This window comes from Oncorhynchus clarkii, chromosome 3 (genome assembly GCF_045791955.1).
Source record: "Oncorhynchus clarkii lewisi isolate Uvic-CL-2024 chromosome 3, UVic_Ocla_1.0, whole genome shotgun sequence".
Taxonomy (NCBI): domain Eukaryota; kingdom Metazoa; phylum Chordata; class Actinopteri; order Salmoniformes; family Salmonidae; genus Oncorhynchus; species Oncorhynchus clarkii.
Genome location: NC_092149.1, coordinates 63,573,506 through 63,586,816, shown reverse-complemented (window position 1 = coordinate 63,586,816; position 13,311 = coordinate 63,573,506). Strand labels below are relative to the sequence as shown.

General features: G+C 42.3%; 1 pseudogene; it reads left to right on the top strand.

Moving 5' to 3' along the window:
* The first annotated feature begins 12,811 nt into the window (after window positions 1–12,811).
* On the top strand, window positions 12,812–12,953 carry LOC139406220 (U2 spliceosomal RNA; annotated as a pseudogene).
* The last annotated feature ends 358 nt before the right edge of the window (window positions 12,954–13,311 follow it).

Genomic DNA, 13,311 nt, shown 5'->3' with positions numbered 1-13,311 from the left:
ATTCTGTCACGGTCATCCTCCTCTTCATCTGAAGAGGAGAGGCGAGAAGGATCAGAGGACCAAAACGCGGCGTGGTATGTGTTCATAGTGAATATTTAATAAAGAATGTACTGAACACTGCATACAAAACAATAAACAAATAACGACAAATTAGACCTGTGCTGACACAAGCCACTAACATAGACAATCACCCACAAACAAACAGTGCAACCCAGGCTACCTAAGTATGATTCTCAATCAGAGACAACCAATGACACCTGCCTCTGATTGAGAACCATACTAGGCCGAAACATAGATATCCCAAATCATAGAAAATCAAACATAGACTGCCCACCCAACTCACGCCCTGACCATACTAAATAAATACAAAACCAAGGAAATACAAGGTCAGAACGTGACACTCGGAAGCGAATACCCTTGCCTTCATATTAAGAACAGACATGGGGTAGCTCACCATGCTTTCATAAGAATCCGTTCAAAGTACCTTAAATAGCACCATTAATGAAGTCCCATTCTTTGTAGGTTTATATTTAGGATAATGTTTGACAGCTTTGTCATTCAATTTTATTATTTGAACATCGTCTAATAAGACGCTTTGTATGTATAAATAAAGCCATTAAATTCCAAGAAATCTACATGCATCCTGACTAATTGGTGGCAATTTCCTACCTACAGAGCATAAAAAGATGGTGAAGACATTTATTATTACATGCACACATATAGCAGTTATGTCACGGATAGCTAGGAGTGGTGGGTGTGGAGTCAGGCACAGAGAGCAATGCTTTAAATGCATAAGTTTATTAGCTGGGTCTAGCCAACAAACAGGCAAAAATACCAATAAACAGGTATGTCCCCAAGACCAGGGAAAATAACAGACAGCAAAACGTAAACACAACAATCTCACCACTGACAGTGAGAATAAGCCCGCACAAAAGTTTTTTTGAACATTTTCTAAGTTATTATAAATAAAAACTAGAAATATCACATTTACATAAGTATTCAGACCCTTGACTCAGTACTTTGTTGAAGCACCTTTGGCAGCGATTACAGCCTCAAGTCTTCTTGTGTATGACGTTACAAGCTTGGCACACCTGTATTTGGGGAGTTTCTCACATTCTTCTCTGCAGATCCTCTCAAGCTATGTCAGGTTGGACGAGGATCGTCGCTGCACAGCTATTTTCAGGTTTCTCCAGAGATGTTCGATCGGGTTCAAGTTCGGGCTCTGGCTGTGCCACTAAAGGACATTCAGAGACTTGTCCCGAAGCCACTCCTGCATTGTCTTGGCTGTGTTCTTAGGGTCATTGTCCTGTTGGAAGGTGAACCTTCGCCGCCAGTCTAAGGTCCTGGAGGAGGCTCTCTGGAGGAGGTTTTCATCAAGGATCTCTCTGTTCCGTTCATCTTTACCTCAATCCTGACTAGTCTCTCAGTCCCTGCCGCTGATAAACATCCCCATAGCATGATACTGCCACCAACATGATTCACCGTAGGGATGGTACTAGGTTTCCAGATGTGACGCATGGCATTTAGGCCAAAGAGTTAAATCTTGGTTTCATCAGACCAGAGAATCTTGTTTCTCATGATCTGAGAGTCCTTTATGGGACTTTTGGTAAACTCCAAGTGAGCTGTCATGTGCCTTTTACTGAGGATTGGCTTCCGTCTGGCCACTCTAACGTCAAGGCTTGATTGGAGGAGTGCTGCAGAGATGGTTGTCCTTCTGGAAGGTTCTCCAATCTCTACAGAGGACCTCTGGAGCACTGTCAGAGTGACCATCACCTCTCTGACCAAGGCCCTTCTTGTGCTCTGATATCTACTTCACTGAAGCCTGGGTTTTCTGCACGTCAACAGTAGAAGCTTATTACCTAAAATGGATAAATTGAAAGTGTGGGTTCACAGCTCCAATCCAGATGTGTTGGTCATTACTGAGACGTGGTTAAGGAAGAGTGTTTTGAATACTGATGTTAACCTTTCTGGTTATAACCTTTTTCGGCAAGACAGATCTTCCGAAATTGGGGGAGTGGCAAACTTTACCAAGGATCACCTTCAGGGCTTGGTTGTCTCCACCAAGTCTGTCCCCAATCAATTTGATTTGCTGGTTTTAGGCATTAAACTTTCAAATTGCTCTTTGTTGACTGTTGCTGGGAGCTATTGTCCTCCATCAGCACTGGCCTGTACCATACCTGCCCTAAGCTCTCTCCTAGCCCCTTACACTAAGTCTGAATTTGTCCTGCTTGGTGACCTAAACTGGGACATGCTTAAACTACCTGACCAAGTCCTAAAGCAATGTGACTCTCTAAATCTTTCTCAGATAATTACCAATCCCACAAGGTATGACTCCAAACACCAAGAAAAGGCTACTCTCCTCAATGTTATCCTCACAAATAATCCTGATAGGTATCAGTCTGGTGTTTTCCGTAATGACCTTAATGATCACTGTTTTACAGCCTGTGTTTGTAATGGCTGCTCACTGAAACAACCTGTCCTGATCTGTCAAAGACGCTTGCTAAAAAACTTTAATAAGCAAACCTTCCTTCATGAAATGGCCTAAAATTGTATAGAATCAGCTTGATCCCCTCTGTCAAAGACGAATGGACCTTATTTTTTAAAAATATTTTCAGTGGTATTGTTAACAAACACGCCCCCATAAAGAAAATGAGAATTAAAAACAGGTTCAGCCCCTGGTTCGACCGTGATCTTGCAGTTACTCCACCTCAAGAATTGCATTTGGCAAAAGGCTCGGCACACGCATACTCAGGCTGACTGGCTATCGTTCAGGCAAATGAGAAATAAGTGCACTCAGGCTATCCGGAAGGCCAAAGATAGTTACTTTAAGGAGCAACTCTCTCTCTGTGGGTTTAACCCCAAGAAGTTCTGGAAAATGGTTAAAGACCTAGAGAATATACCCTCCTCCTCATAGCTGTCCATGTCCCTTCATGTTTATGATGTGGTGGTTACTGACAAGAAGCACATGGCTGAGCTCTTTAATCACCACTTCATTAAGTCAGGATTCCTATTTGACTCAGCCATGCCTCCTTGCCTGTCCAACATTGCCTCATCTCACCTCCCTTCTAATGTGACTATCCCCAATGTTTCTCCCTCTTTTTCCCCTGCCCCTCTACAAAGTTTCTCCCTGCAGGCAGTCACCAAGTCTGAGGTGCTGAAGGAGCTCCTTAAACTTCACCCCAAAAAAACATCTGGGTCAGATGGTATAGACCCTTTCTTCTGTAAGGTTGCTGCCCCTATCATCGCCAAGCATATCTCCAACCTTTTTAACCTGTCTCTCCTTTCTGGGGAGGTTCCCATTGCTTGGAAGGCAGCCACGGTTCATCCTTTATTTAAAGGGGGAGATCAAACTGATACTGACTGTTATAGGCCTATTTCTATTTTACCCTGTTTATCAAAACTTGGCGATAATCAACTGACTGGCTTTCTTGATGTCTATAATACACTCCCGGGTGTGCAATCTGGTCTCCGCTCAGGTTATGGATGTGTCACTACAATCTTAAAGATCCTCAATGATATCACCATTGCCCTTGATTCTAAGCAATATTGTGCTGCTATTTTTTTATTGACTTGACCAAAGCTTTTGATACGGTAGACTATTCCATTCTTGGGGGCCGGCTAAGGAGTATTGATGTCTCTGAGGGGTCTTTGGTCTGGTTTGCTAACTACCTCTCTCAAAGAGTGCAGTGTATAAAGCCAGAACATCTGCTGTCTCAGCCACTGCCGGTCACCAAGGGAGTACCCCAAGGCTCAATCCTAGGCCCCACGCTCTTCTCAATTTACATCAACAACATAGCTCAAGCAGTAGGAAGCTCTTTCATCCATTTATATGCAGATTATATAGTTTTATACTCAGCTGGCCCCTCTCCGGATTTTGGGTTAAATGCTCTACAACAAAGCTTTCTTAGTGTAAAGCAAGCTTTCTCTTTTCTCTAACCTTGTTCTGAACACCTCCAAAACAAAGATCATGCGGTTTGATAAGAAGAATGACCCTCTTCCCACAGGTGTTATTACTACCTCTGAGGGTTTAGAGCTTGAGGTAGTTAGTTACCTTATACAAGTACTTGGGAGTACGGCTAGACGGTGCACTGTCCTTCTCTCAGAACATATCAAAGCTGCAGGCTAAAGTAAAATCTAGACTTTGTTTCCTCTCTAGTAATAACTCCTCTTTCACCCCAGCTGCCAAACTAACCCTGATTCAGATGACCATCCTACCTATGCTAGATTACGGAGACATAATTTATAGATCGGCAGGTAAGGGTGCTCTCGAGCGGCTAGATGTTCTTTGCCATTCGGCCATCAGATTTGCCACCAATGCTCCTTAAAGGACACATCACTGCACTCTATACTCCTCTGTAAACTGGTCATCTCTGTAAACTGGTCATCTCTGTATATGCATGGGGCGGCAGGGTAGCCTAGTGGTAAGAGCATTGGACTAGTAACCGGAAGGTTGCAAGTTCAAATCCCCGAGCTGACAAGGTACAAATATGTCGTTAAGCCCCTGAACAGGCAGTTAACCCACTGTTCCTAGGCCGTCATTGAAAATAAGAATTTGTTCTTAACTGACTTGCCTAAAAAAAATACCTATCACAAGACCCACTGGTTATTGCTTATTTATAAAGCCCTCTTAGGCTTCACTCCCCCCTATCTAAGATATCTACTTCAGCCCTCATCCTCCACATACAACATCTGTTCTGCCAGTCACATTCTGTTAAAGGTCCCCAAAGCACACACATCCCTAGTTCGCCGCAGTAGGTGACTGGAACGAGTTGCAACAAACACTCAAACTGGAGAGTTTTATCTCAATCTCTTCATTTAAAGACTCAATCATGGACATTCTTACTGATAGTTGTGGTTGCTTTGTGTGATGTAGTCTTGTCTCTACCTTATTGCCCTTTTGTGCTGTTGTCTGTGCCCAATAATGTTTGTACCATGTTTTGTGCTTCTACCATGCTGTTGTTATGTTGTGATGCTACCATGCTGTGTTGTCATGTGCTGCTGCCTTGCTATGTTGTTGTCTTAGGTCTCTCTTTATGTTGTGTTGTGTTGTCTCTTTTGATGTGATGTGTGTATTGTGCTATATTTATATTGAATTTATTTTGTATTTTTTATCCCAGGCCCACGTCCCCACAGTTGGCCTTTTGCCTTTTGGTATGCCATCATTGTAAATAAGAATTTGTTCTTAACTGACTTTTGCCTAGTTAAATAAAGGTTAAATAAAATAAATATAGAAGGTGTGTGCCTTTCCACATTTGGTCCAATCAATTAAATGTACTACAGGTCGACTAAAATCAAGTTGTAGACTTATCTCAAGGATGATGCAATGGAAACAGGATGCATCTGAGCTCAATTTCGAGTCTCATAGCAAAGGGTCTGAATTCTTATCTAAATAAGGTATTTTTGTTTATTATTTGTATTAAATTAGCTAACCTTTCTAAAAAACTATTTTGTTTCTTTGTCATTATGGGGTATTGTGTTTAGATTGATGAGGAAAACAATTCATTTATTACATTTTAGAATAAGGCTGTAACATAACAAAATATGGAATAAAGTGAACAAAATGTGGAAAAAGTGAACAAAATGTGGAAAAAGTGAACGGGTCTGAATATTTTCCAAATGCACAGTATACTTCCTTTCATTTTTTAAACTGGTACTGGGGACCTTTTGATGAGTCTTGTGATGCTTGTGTGCATGTTATTGCGGGTGTAGAAAAATGCTTGTGTTCCTAGCTCCAACAGTGAAGTAGTATCTAACAGTTCAGTAGGATCTAAAAACGATTCACAACAATACACACCAATCTAAAAGTAAAAGAATGGAATTAAGAAAGAAATAAATATTAGCTTGAGCAATGTCGGAGTGGCATTGACTAAAATACAGTAGAATAGAATACAGTATATACTGTATTGAGTAAAGCAGTATGTAAACATTATTTAAACATTATTAATGTGACTAGTCTTCCATTATTAAAGTGGCCAGTGACTCCAAGTCTATGTAGGGCAGCAGCCTCTAAGGTGCAGGCTTGCTTAACCGGGTGAAAGCTGGCTAGTGATGACTATTTAACAGTCTGATGGCCTTAAGATAGAAGCTAATTTTCAGTCTCTCGGTCCAAGCTTTGATGCACCTTTACTGACCTCGCCTTCTGGATGATAGCGGGGTGAACAGACATTGGCTCAGGTGGTTGATGTCCTTGATGATTTTTTTTGCCTTCCTGTAACATCAGATGCTGTAGGTGTCCTGGAGGGCAGGTAGTTTGCCCCCGGGGATGCTTTGGGCAGACCGCACTACCCTCTGGAGAGCCCTGAGGTTGCGGGCGGTGCAGTTGCCATACCAGGCAGCGATTCAGCCCGACCATCCTAGAGCAAAAAGGAGAACACCATCGTGTTCATGAGTCTCATCTTTCAAAAGAGTGGTGATATTAATATTTGTAGGCCAAACCATCTGGACGCTAGAGACGTTTTGGTGAGAAATCCGATTTGCGGGATGTCTCATGGTCTGACAAACACGGTTCTAGCTCTGCCACCTTTCGGTGGATGCGGTTCATTGAGATGCAGCCTATGCAAAATATCAGATTTTGATGATTTGGTGATTTTGATGGGGATTTGTTTTTGTTATGTTAAATAGATTTCCGCAGGGGTGCAAAAATTGTAGGCTATGGGTTTTTCAAGTATAAATTATCAAAATTACCACAGATTGCAATAGATTACCTATTAATTACCAAAATTACAGAAGATTCCGGTGACTTTGTAAATTACCGGTAGCTTTGGAACCATGGCTGTGACTAAGTTGTTGCATGGCCATAAAAAGAACACACAACATTTTATTTATATTCTGGACTGATATTGCTAATTATGATATATATATATATATATATATATATATATTTTAATTTTACCCCTTTTTCCTCCCCAATTTTGTGGTATCCAATTGCTGTAGTAGCTACTATCTTGTCACATTGCTACAACTCCCGTACGGGCTCGGGAGAGACGGAGGCTGAATGTCATGCGTCCTCCGATACACAACCCAACCAGCCGTACTGCTTCTTAACACAGCGCTCATCCAACCCGGAAGCCAGCCGCACCAATGTGTCGGAGGCTACACCGTGCACCTGGCAACCTTGGCTAGCGCGCACTGCGCCCGGCCCGCCACAGGAGTCGCTGGTGCGCGATGAGACAAGGAGATCCCTACCGACCAATCCCTCCCTAACCCGGATGACGCTAGGCCAATTGTGCGTCGCCCCACGGACCTCCCGGTCGCGACAGAGCCTGGGCGCGAACCCAGGGACTCTGATGGCACAGCTGGCGCTGCAGTACAGCTCCCTTAACCACTGGGCCACCCAGGAGGCCCACACAACATTTTTTAAACAACTTTTACTCCACTTTAAAAACATACATTTTCAGCAAGCATACAGTGACAGTTCGTTGATGCATTACTACAGTAGGCTCCCTGCACATGGAAATTAAGAAAATTATATTTTGCAACTAAATGGCACCCATTTGTCAGTCAACAGGGGACACTTAAGATACTGTACTTTTGGGGGGGGGGGGAATTGACCCCCCTTTTCTCCCCAATTTCGTGGTATCCATTTGTTAGTAGCTACTATCTTGTCTCATCGCTACAACTCCCGTATGGACTCGGGAGAGACGAAGGTCGAAAGTCATGCGTCCGAAACACAACCCAACCAAGCCACACTGCTTCTTAACACAGCGCGCATCCAACCCGGAAGCCAGCTGCGCCAATGTGTCATAGGAAACACCGTGCACCTGGCGACCTTGGTTAGCGCTCACTGCACCCGGCCCGCCACAGGAGTCGCTGGTGCGCGATGAGACAAGGATATCCCTATCGGCCAAACCCTCCCTAACCCAGACGACGCTAGGCCAATTGTGTGTCGCCCCACGGACCTCCCGGTCGCGGCCGTTTGCGACAGAGCCTGGGTGCTGCAGTACAGCGCCCTTAACCACTGCGCCACACGGGAGGCCGATACTGTACCTTTTGAGTGAATTAAAATATATACATTTCCACTCTATTGTCAACTCTTGAGAAAAATTAATAACAGTGCATTCTTACAAAAGTACTGTCCTTTTCCGAGGTTGTCATTTAATGTATACCATTATAGAAGTATGCATGTATTTAGTCTATACAATATAACCAAATGATAGTTGTACTGTACTAGTATATTACATTTCTGTGAATTTGTTTTAGCTGTGTCAGTATCACCTAAATATGTACAAATGTGTATTTTTCGTATTTTTTGAACAAATTAAACATTTGGGAGTTTAACATCTAGCACACTATCTGTAAAAATTGTATCACTTAAAAAAAAGATCCTGCCACATATTTGATTTAACATGAACTGAAGTCCTCAACCATCCTCTTAATTAGCAGCATTACGGACAGGGCATGTTGAGCCAACTCACAAGAAGTGTGATTAGCAGGAGGACTTGATATTCCGTAGATGGGCTCACCTCGGGTTCAAGATGAAACAGACTCTGATTGGACTAAATTAAACCTCCCACCCCTGAGAGTGTTTCCCAGGGCAGTAATTTGGAACATTTTCAAATGGGCCTCAGATGCCTTGAGTTAATTAAAAATTAACCAGAAATGATTAATCGACATCCTTTATCAGAGTTACATTAACAGACTTTTATTAGCTTGACTAACAAATGGGCATTTGCTATCAAATTACTGTGGTCAGAAAGTGGCATCAATCAAACAACAGTATGTAGTTTACTTGAACTTCTCTTTGTTCAAGGTTGACATTGTGGTTTGTACATGACTGCAGCATGTTATCACGTTTCAGGAGAAGACTCAGATGTAGACAGTGTCGAAGTAACAAAAGTGTATTACTAGAACAGGGTGCAGACAAAACGACAGGTCAAGGGCATGCAGAGGTCAGTAATCCAAATCAGAGTCCATAAAGTACAGAACGGCAGGCAGTCTCGGGGTCAGGGCAGGCAGAGGTCAATAATCCAGGGTGGTGTGACAAGGTACAGAATGGCTGGGAGGCTCAGGGTCAGGGCAGGCAGAAAGGTCAAAATCGGGAAAACTAGAAAACAGGACGAACAAAACGAACTGGCAACAGACAAACAGAGAACACAGGTAAAAATACATTGGTGATAATTGGGAAGATGGGCAACACCTGGAGGGGGGTGGAGACAAGCACAGGCAGGTGAAACACATCAGTGACACATTTTGCCAAAAGTATATTGTCAATTTATCATTTTTATACAAAAATCATCTTGAACACTTTCCCTTCACATGCTCACAGAAACCAACTTATCAGGTCAGTAATGTATTTCATATTTGAATTTAGAGAAGCCAGTGTTTCACAACACAAGCAGCAAATTAAGACAATGATTGATTCGCTTCTAACAAGGATCTGTGCTATCTGGGATGCTTGGATGTCCCTACCCAATTGAATTTGACATTTCAAATGGTTAAGGTAAGGGTTAGGTAAGGGTTATGGTTATGGTTAAAGTCAGGGTTTGGATAAGGGTTAAGGTCAGGGTTACGGTTAGGGTTTAGGGTAGTGATGTCGCAAGGATCCCGGATAACACTAACCTTAAGTCCTAATTTCTATGTAACTGTTATTCAAAAACATTAATTGTGCAGCTTAAATACACTAATTGAAATGATTTCAGAGGATACACATCAATGCCTACAGTTGCCTTAGCCTGGGTTGCTATCTTACTCACTAAGCAAATTAATGAACTGCATTGTCAAACCTTATTTAGGGAGCTTTATTCTCTGTTGCAGTTAAGTTCTTAAGTGGCCTAGCTACTCCTATGCATTCAAAAGGTTTCTACATGAACTTTAAGTAACACTTTAAAACCTGCAGGTATTTTGCATGATGGGGTTGTTATGGCATTGTTATGGCATTGTAATACTGGTCATACTGGTCATAAGCATAACCATTTAATGTCTGATTATCATCTCAAAATGATTCTGACAAATTACCAGCCATTTTAAATCAGTTTAAATGTTGGTTCCTTAGAGAGACATAACACATTATAACCCTTATTATAATGCTTGTAAAGGGTCATAAAGCATCATACCAGCAATATTTAAGTGGTAGAGAAGATTTATTTAAAAGTACTGTTAAAGTACATAAGCCACCAACAAGGTTTTGTCTCCTGTAATAGCCTAAATCTTCAAAATACGATCAGAAAAACATTTCATATCTGTCAATATTTCCATCCAAAACCCATCTGGGGATCTTTCTGCTTCTCTTTCCAGTTGTTCCTGGTTACACACGCTGGGCTCCTTCAATCAACACCGGTCCCATTAATCCCTGTATGGCAGCAGGGCTAATGTGATGATGGTTACGAGCATGTCCCACTAATGGCTGAGACTAAAGAGCTGCAGGAACGCATGCCTGGTGGCCCCAATATAGAGTGAGACTCCCAAAAGGAGACGTCTGTCGGATGTATTTCTGCCTCCCTCTCCATGACACTGTGATTCTGTCATTCACACAGCAACAACACACACAGCAGAGGGAACACCCCCCTATCCACATCGATGGAACAGTAGTGGAGAGGGTAGCAAGTTTTAAGTTCCTCGGCGTACACATCACAGACAAACTGATTTGTTCCACCCACACAGACAGCATTGTGAAGAAAGCGCAGCAGCGCCTCTTCAACCTCAGGAGGCTGAAGAAATTCGGCTTGTCACCAAAAGCACTCACAAACTTCTACAGATGCACAATCGAGAGCATCCTGTTGGGCTGTATCACCGCCTGGTACGGCAACTGCTCCGCCCACAACCGTAAGGCTCTCCAGAGGGTAGTGAGGTCTGCACAACGTATCACCGGGGGCAAACTACCTGCCCTCCAGGACACCTACACCACCCGATGTCACAGGAAGGCCATAAAGATCATCAAGGACAACAACCACCCGAGCCACTGCCTGTTCACCCCGCTATCATCCAGAAGGCGAGGTCAGTACAGGTGCATCAAAGCTGGGACCGAGAGACTGAAAAACAGCTTCTATCTCAAGGCCATCAGACTGTTAAACAGCCACCACTAACATTGAGTGGCTGCTGCCAACACACTGACTCAACTCCAGCCACTTTAATAATGGGAATTGATGGGAAATTATGTAAAATATATCACTAGCCACTTTAAACAATGCTACCTAATATAATGTTTACATACCCTACATTATTCATCTCATATGTATACGTATATACTGTACTCTATATCATCTACTGCATCTTTATGTAATACATGTATCACTAGCCACTTTAACTATGCCACTTTGTTTACATACTCATCTCATATGTATATACTGTACTCAATACCATCTACTGTATCTTGCCTATGCCGCTCTGTACCATCACTCATTCATATATCTTTATGTACATATTCTTTATCCCCTTACACTTGTGTCTATAAGGTAGTAGTTTTGGAATTGTTAGCTAGATTACTTGTTGGTTATTACTGCATTGTCGGAACTAGAAGCACAAGCATTTCGCTACACTCGCATTAACATCTGCTAACCATGTGTATGTGACAAATAAAATGTGATTTGATTTGAACATCTGGAACGCTGAGTTTAATAGGCCACCATCAGTCCCATCTCATTTGGGTTACTAATCAATTGAATTAAAAACTATGACGAATAAGTATTCAAAGACAGAAAAAGCAACGTTAGAATTCAATATGAATTTGATTATTTGTCACTTTATTGATAAAAGTGAGGCAATTGTGGTGGACTAACTCACAAATGAACACAAGTGACTGCTTCCTAAATACTGTATAAAGGAAATGAAACAACTGAAACACCCAGGGTAAGTAGTTCAGTGTTCCTCATCCTGTCTGTCCCCCCCCACACACACACACACACACATCACAGCCACAGATGCCTGAATGAGAAGGGCATTTCTATACCTCAGCAGCTGGGGTTCATTTGTCATACTGTAATGTATGCCCGCTCACATGGTGAAAGTTGCTACGGCTTGGTGCAAACCCCCTCGTCTCCATCAACAGAGCCTTCTCTAAGAGGGAGGCGTTAACAGAACTCCAGTCTATAGAGACGAGAGAAGAGTAAGCCTACTTCTGGACTGAATCCCCAGGGACAGGTGTTTCGTAATGGTCTCAGTGCTCAGAGGCAGCCCTCTAGAGCCTAGGAAGGCTTTCCATTATCATGAGTTGCACTATTACAGCAATCAGATTCCATCCATTATCTGCCATTGTTTAGAGCAGCATGCAGGGTTGGGCAATCATTTTGGCTCGAGGGCCACATCAGAATTTCAATATTCAGAGGAGTGCCACACATTTTTTTCTGACCTATTTGTTCGTCAAGAGCAATTTGCGGGCCAGAAAAAGGGCAGTTATTTGAAAATGTATAGGTTCATTGTAAATGTGTCATACTTTTTTATCTAGTTTTAGCCGTTCAAGGCCTGGAGTGTTTAAAAATAATAATAATTTGCTCTCTGGCAACTTGGGAAGGCTTGCTGTTATCATGAGTTGCCCTGTAACAGTGATCAGATTCCACCCGTCATCTGCCATTGTTCAGAGCAGCGTATTTTGACGTAGACAGAACTTTATAGGCAGAGGAGAGTGAGAGGAGAGTGAGCCTACCACTGGACAGAGTATCTTGGGATAGGTGTTTCATAATGGTAGGTCAGTGCTACAGGGAAAGTCCATAAACTTCAGTTGTACTGGTACAGTAATTACATTACCTGTCTCATAGAAGCACCTGTTCTTTTCATCTAAGGACTACACCATTTACTAAAATCTTCATTATTAATGCCAATTTACATAAATGTTACCAAGTTTCAGATTTCAGGTGCTTTACCTGTAAAGAGAGAAGGAATCTCTTTTCTGCCTTTTGGCTAAGATCAAGTGTAGTATATGTTCTTATCAACAAACAAAAAAGTAAAAAGAGATAGAGAAGGCACCGAACTGCTTTAATAACTTGTAGTAATTTCAAGGTCATATCAGAGTAAGATCCCTGTGGAAGGATGGTACCATCCGATAATATTGAGTGCACACAATCACATGCCGCCTTTGCCCTGATTAAATTATCCCCCAGTCAGCATGTTCAGTACATGGGCCCGGATGGCTTCGTCAAATAAATTAAATCATTAAGTAGCAGGGGTCCTATAGATGTGGCCTTTCGCAAATTATGCTGCACACGCTGTTCAGAGAAAAGGTTTCCAGCTGTGCAACTTTATATGAATAACTCTGGAAATTCAGCCTCTGCTTAATTTAGCAGAACCACCCCACCTCCTTCATTTCGTTGTGCATGTGGGTTGTAAATGTAATTATAAAAATGCAATTTTCACCACTGCTTCACTTGATTATATCAACTT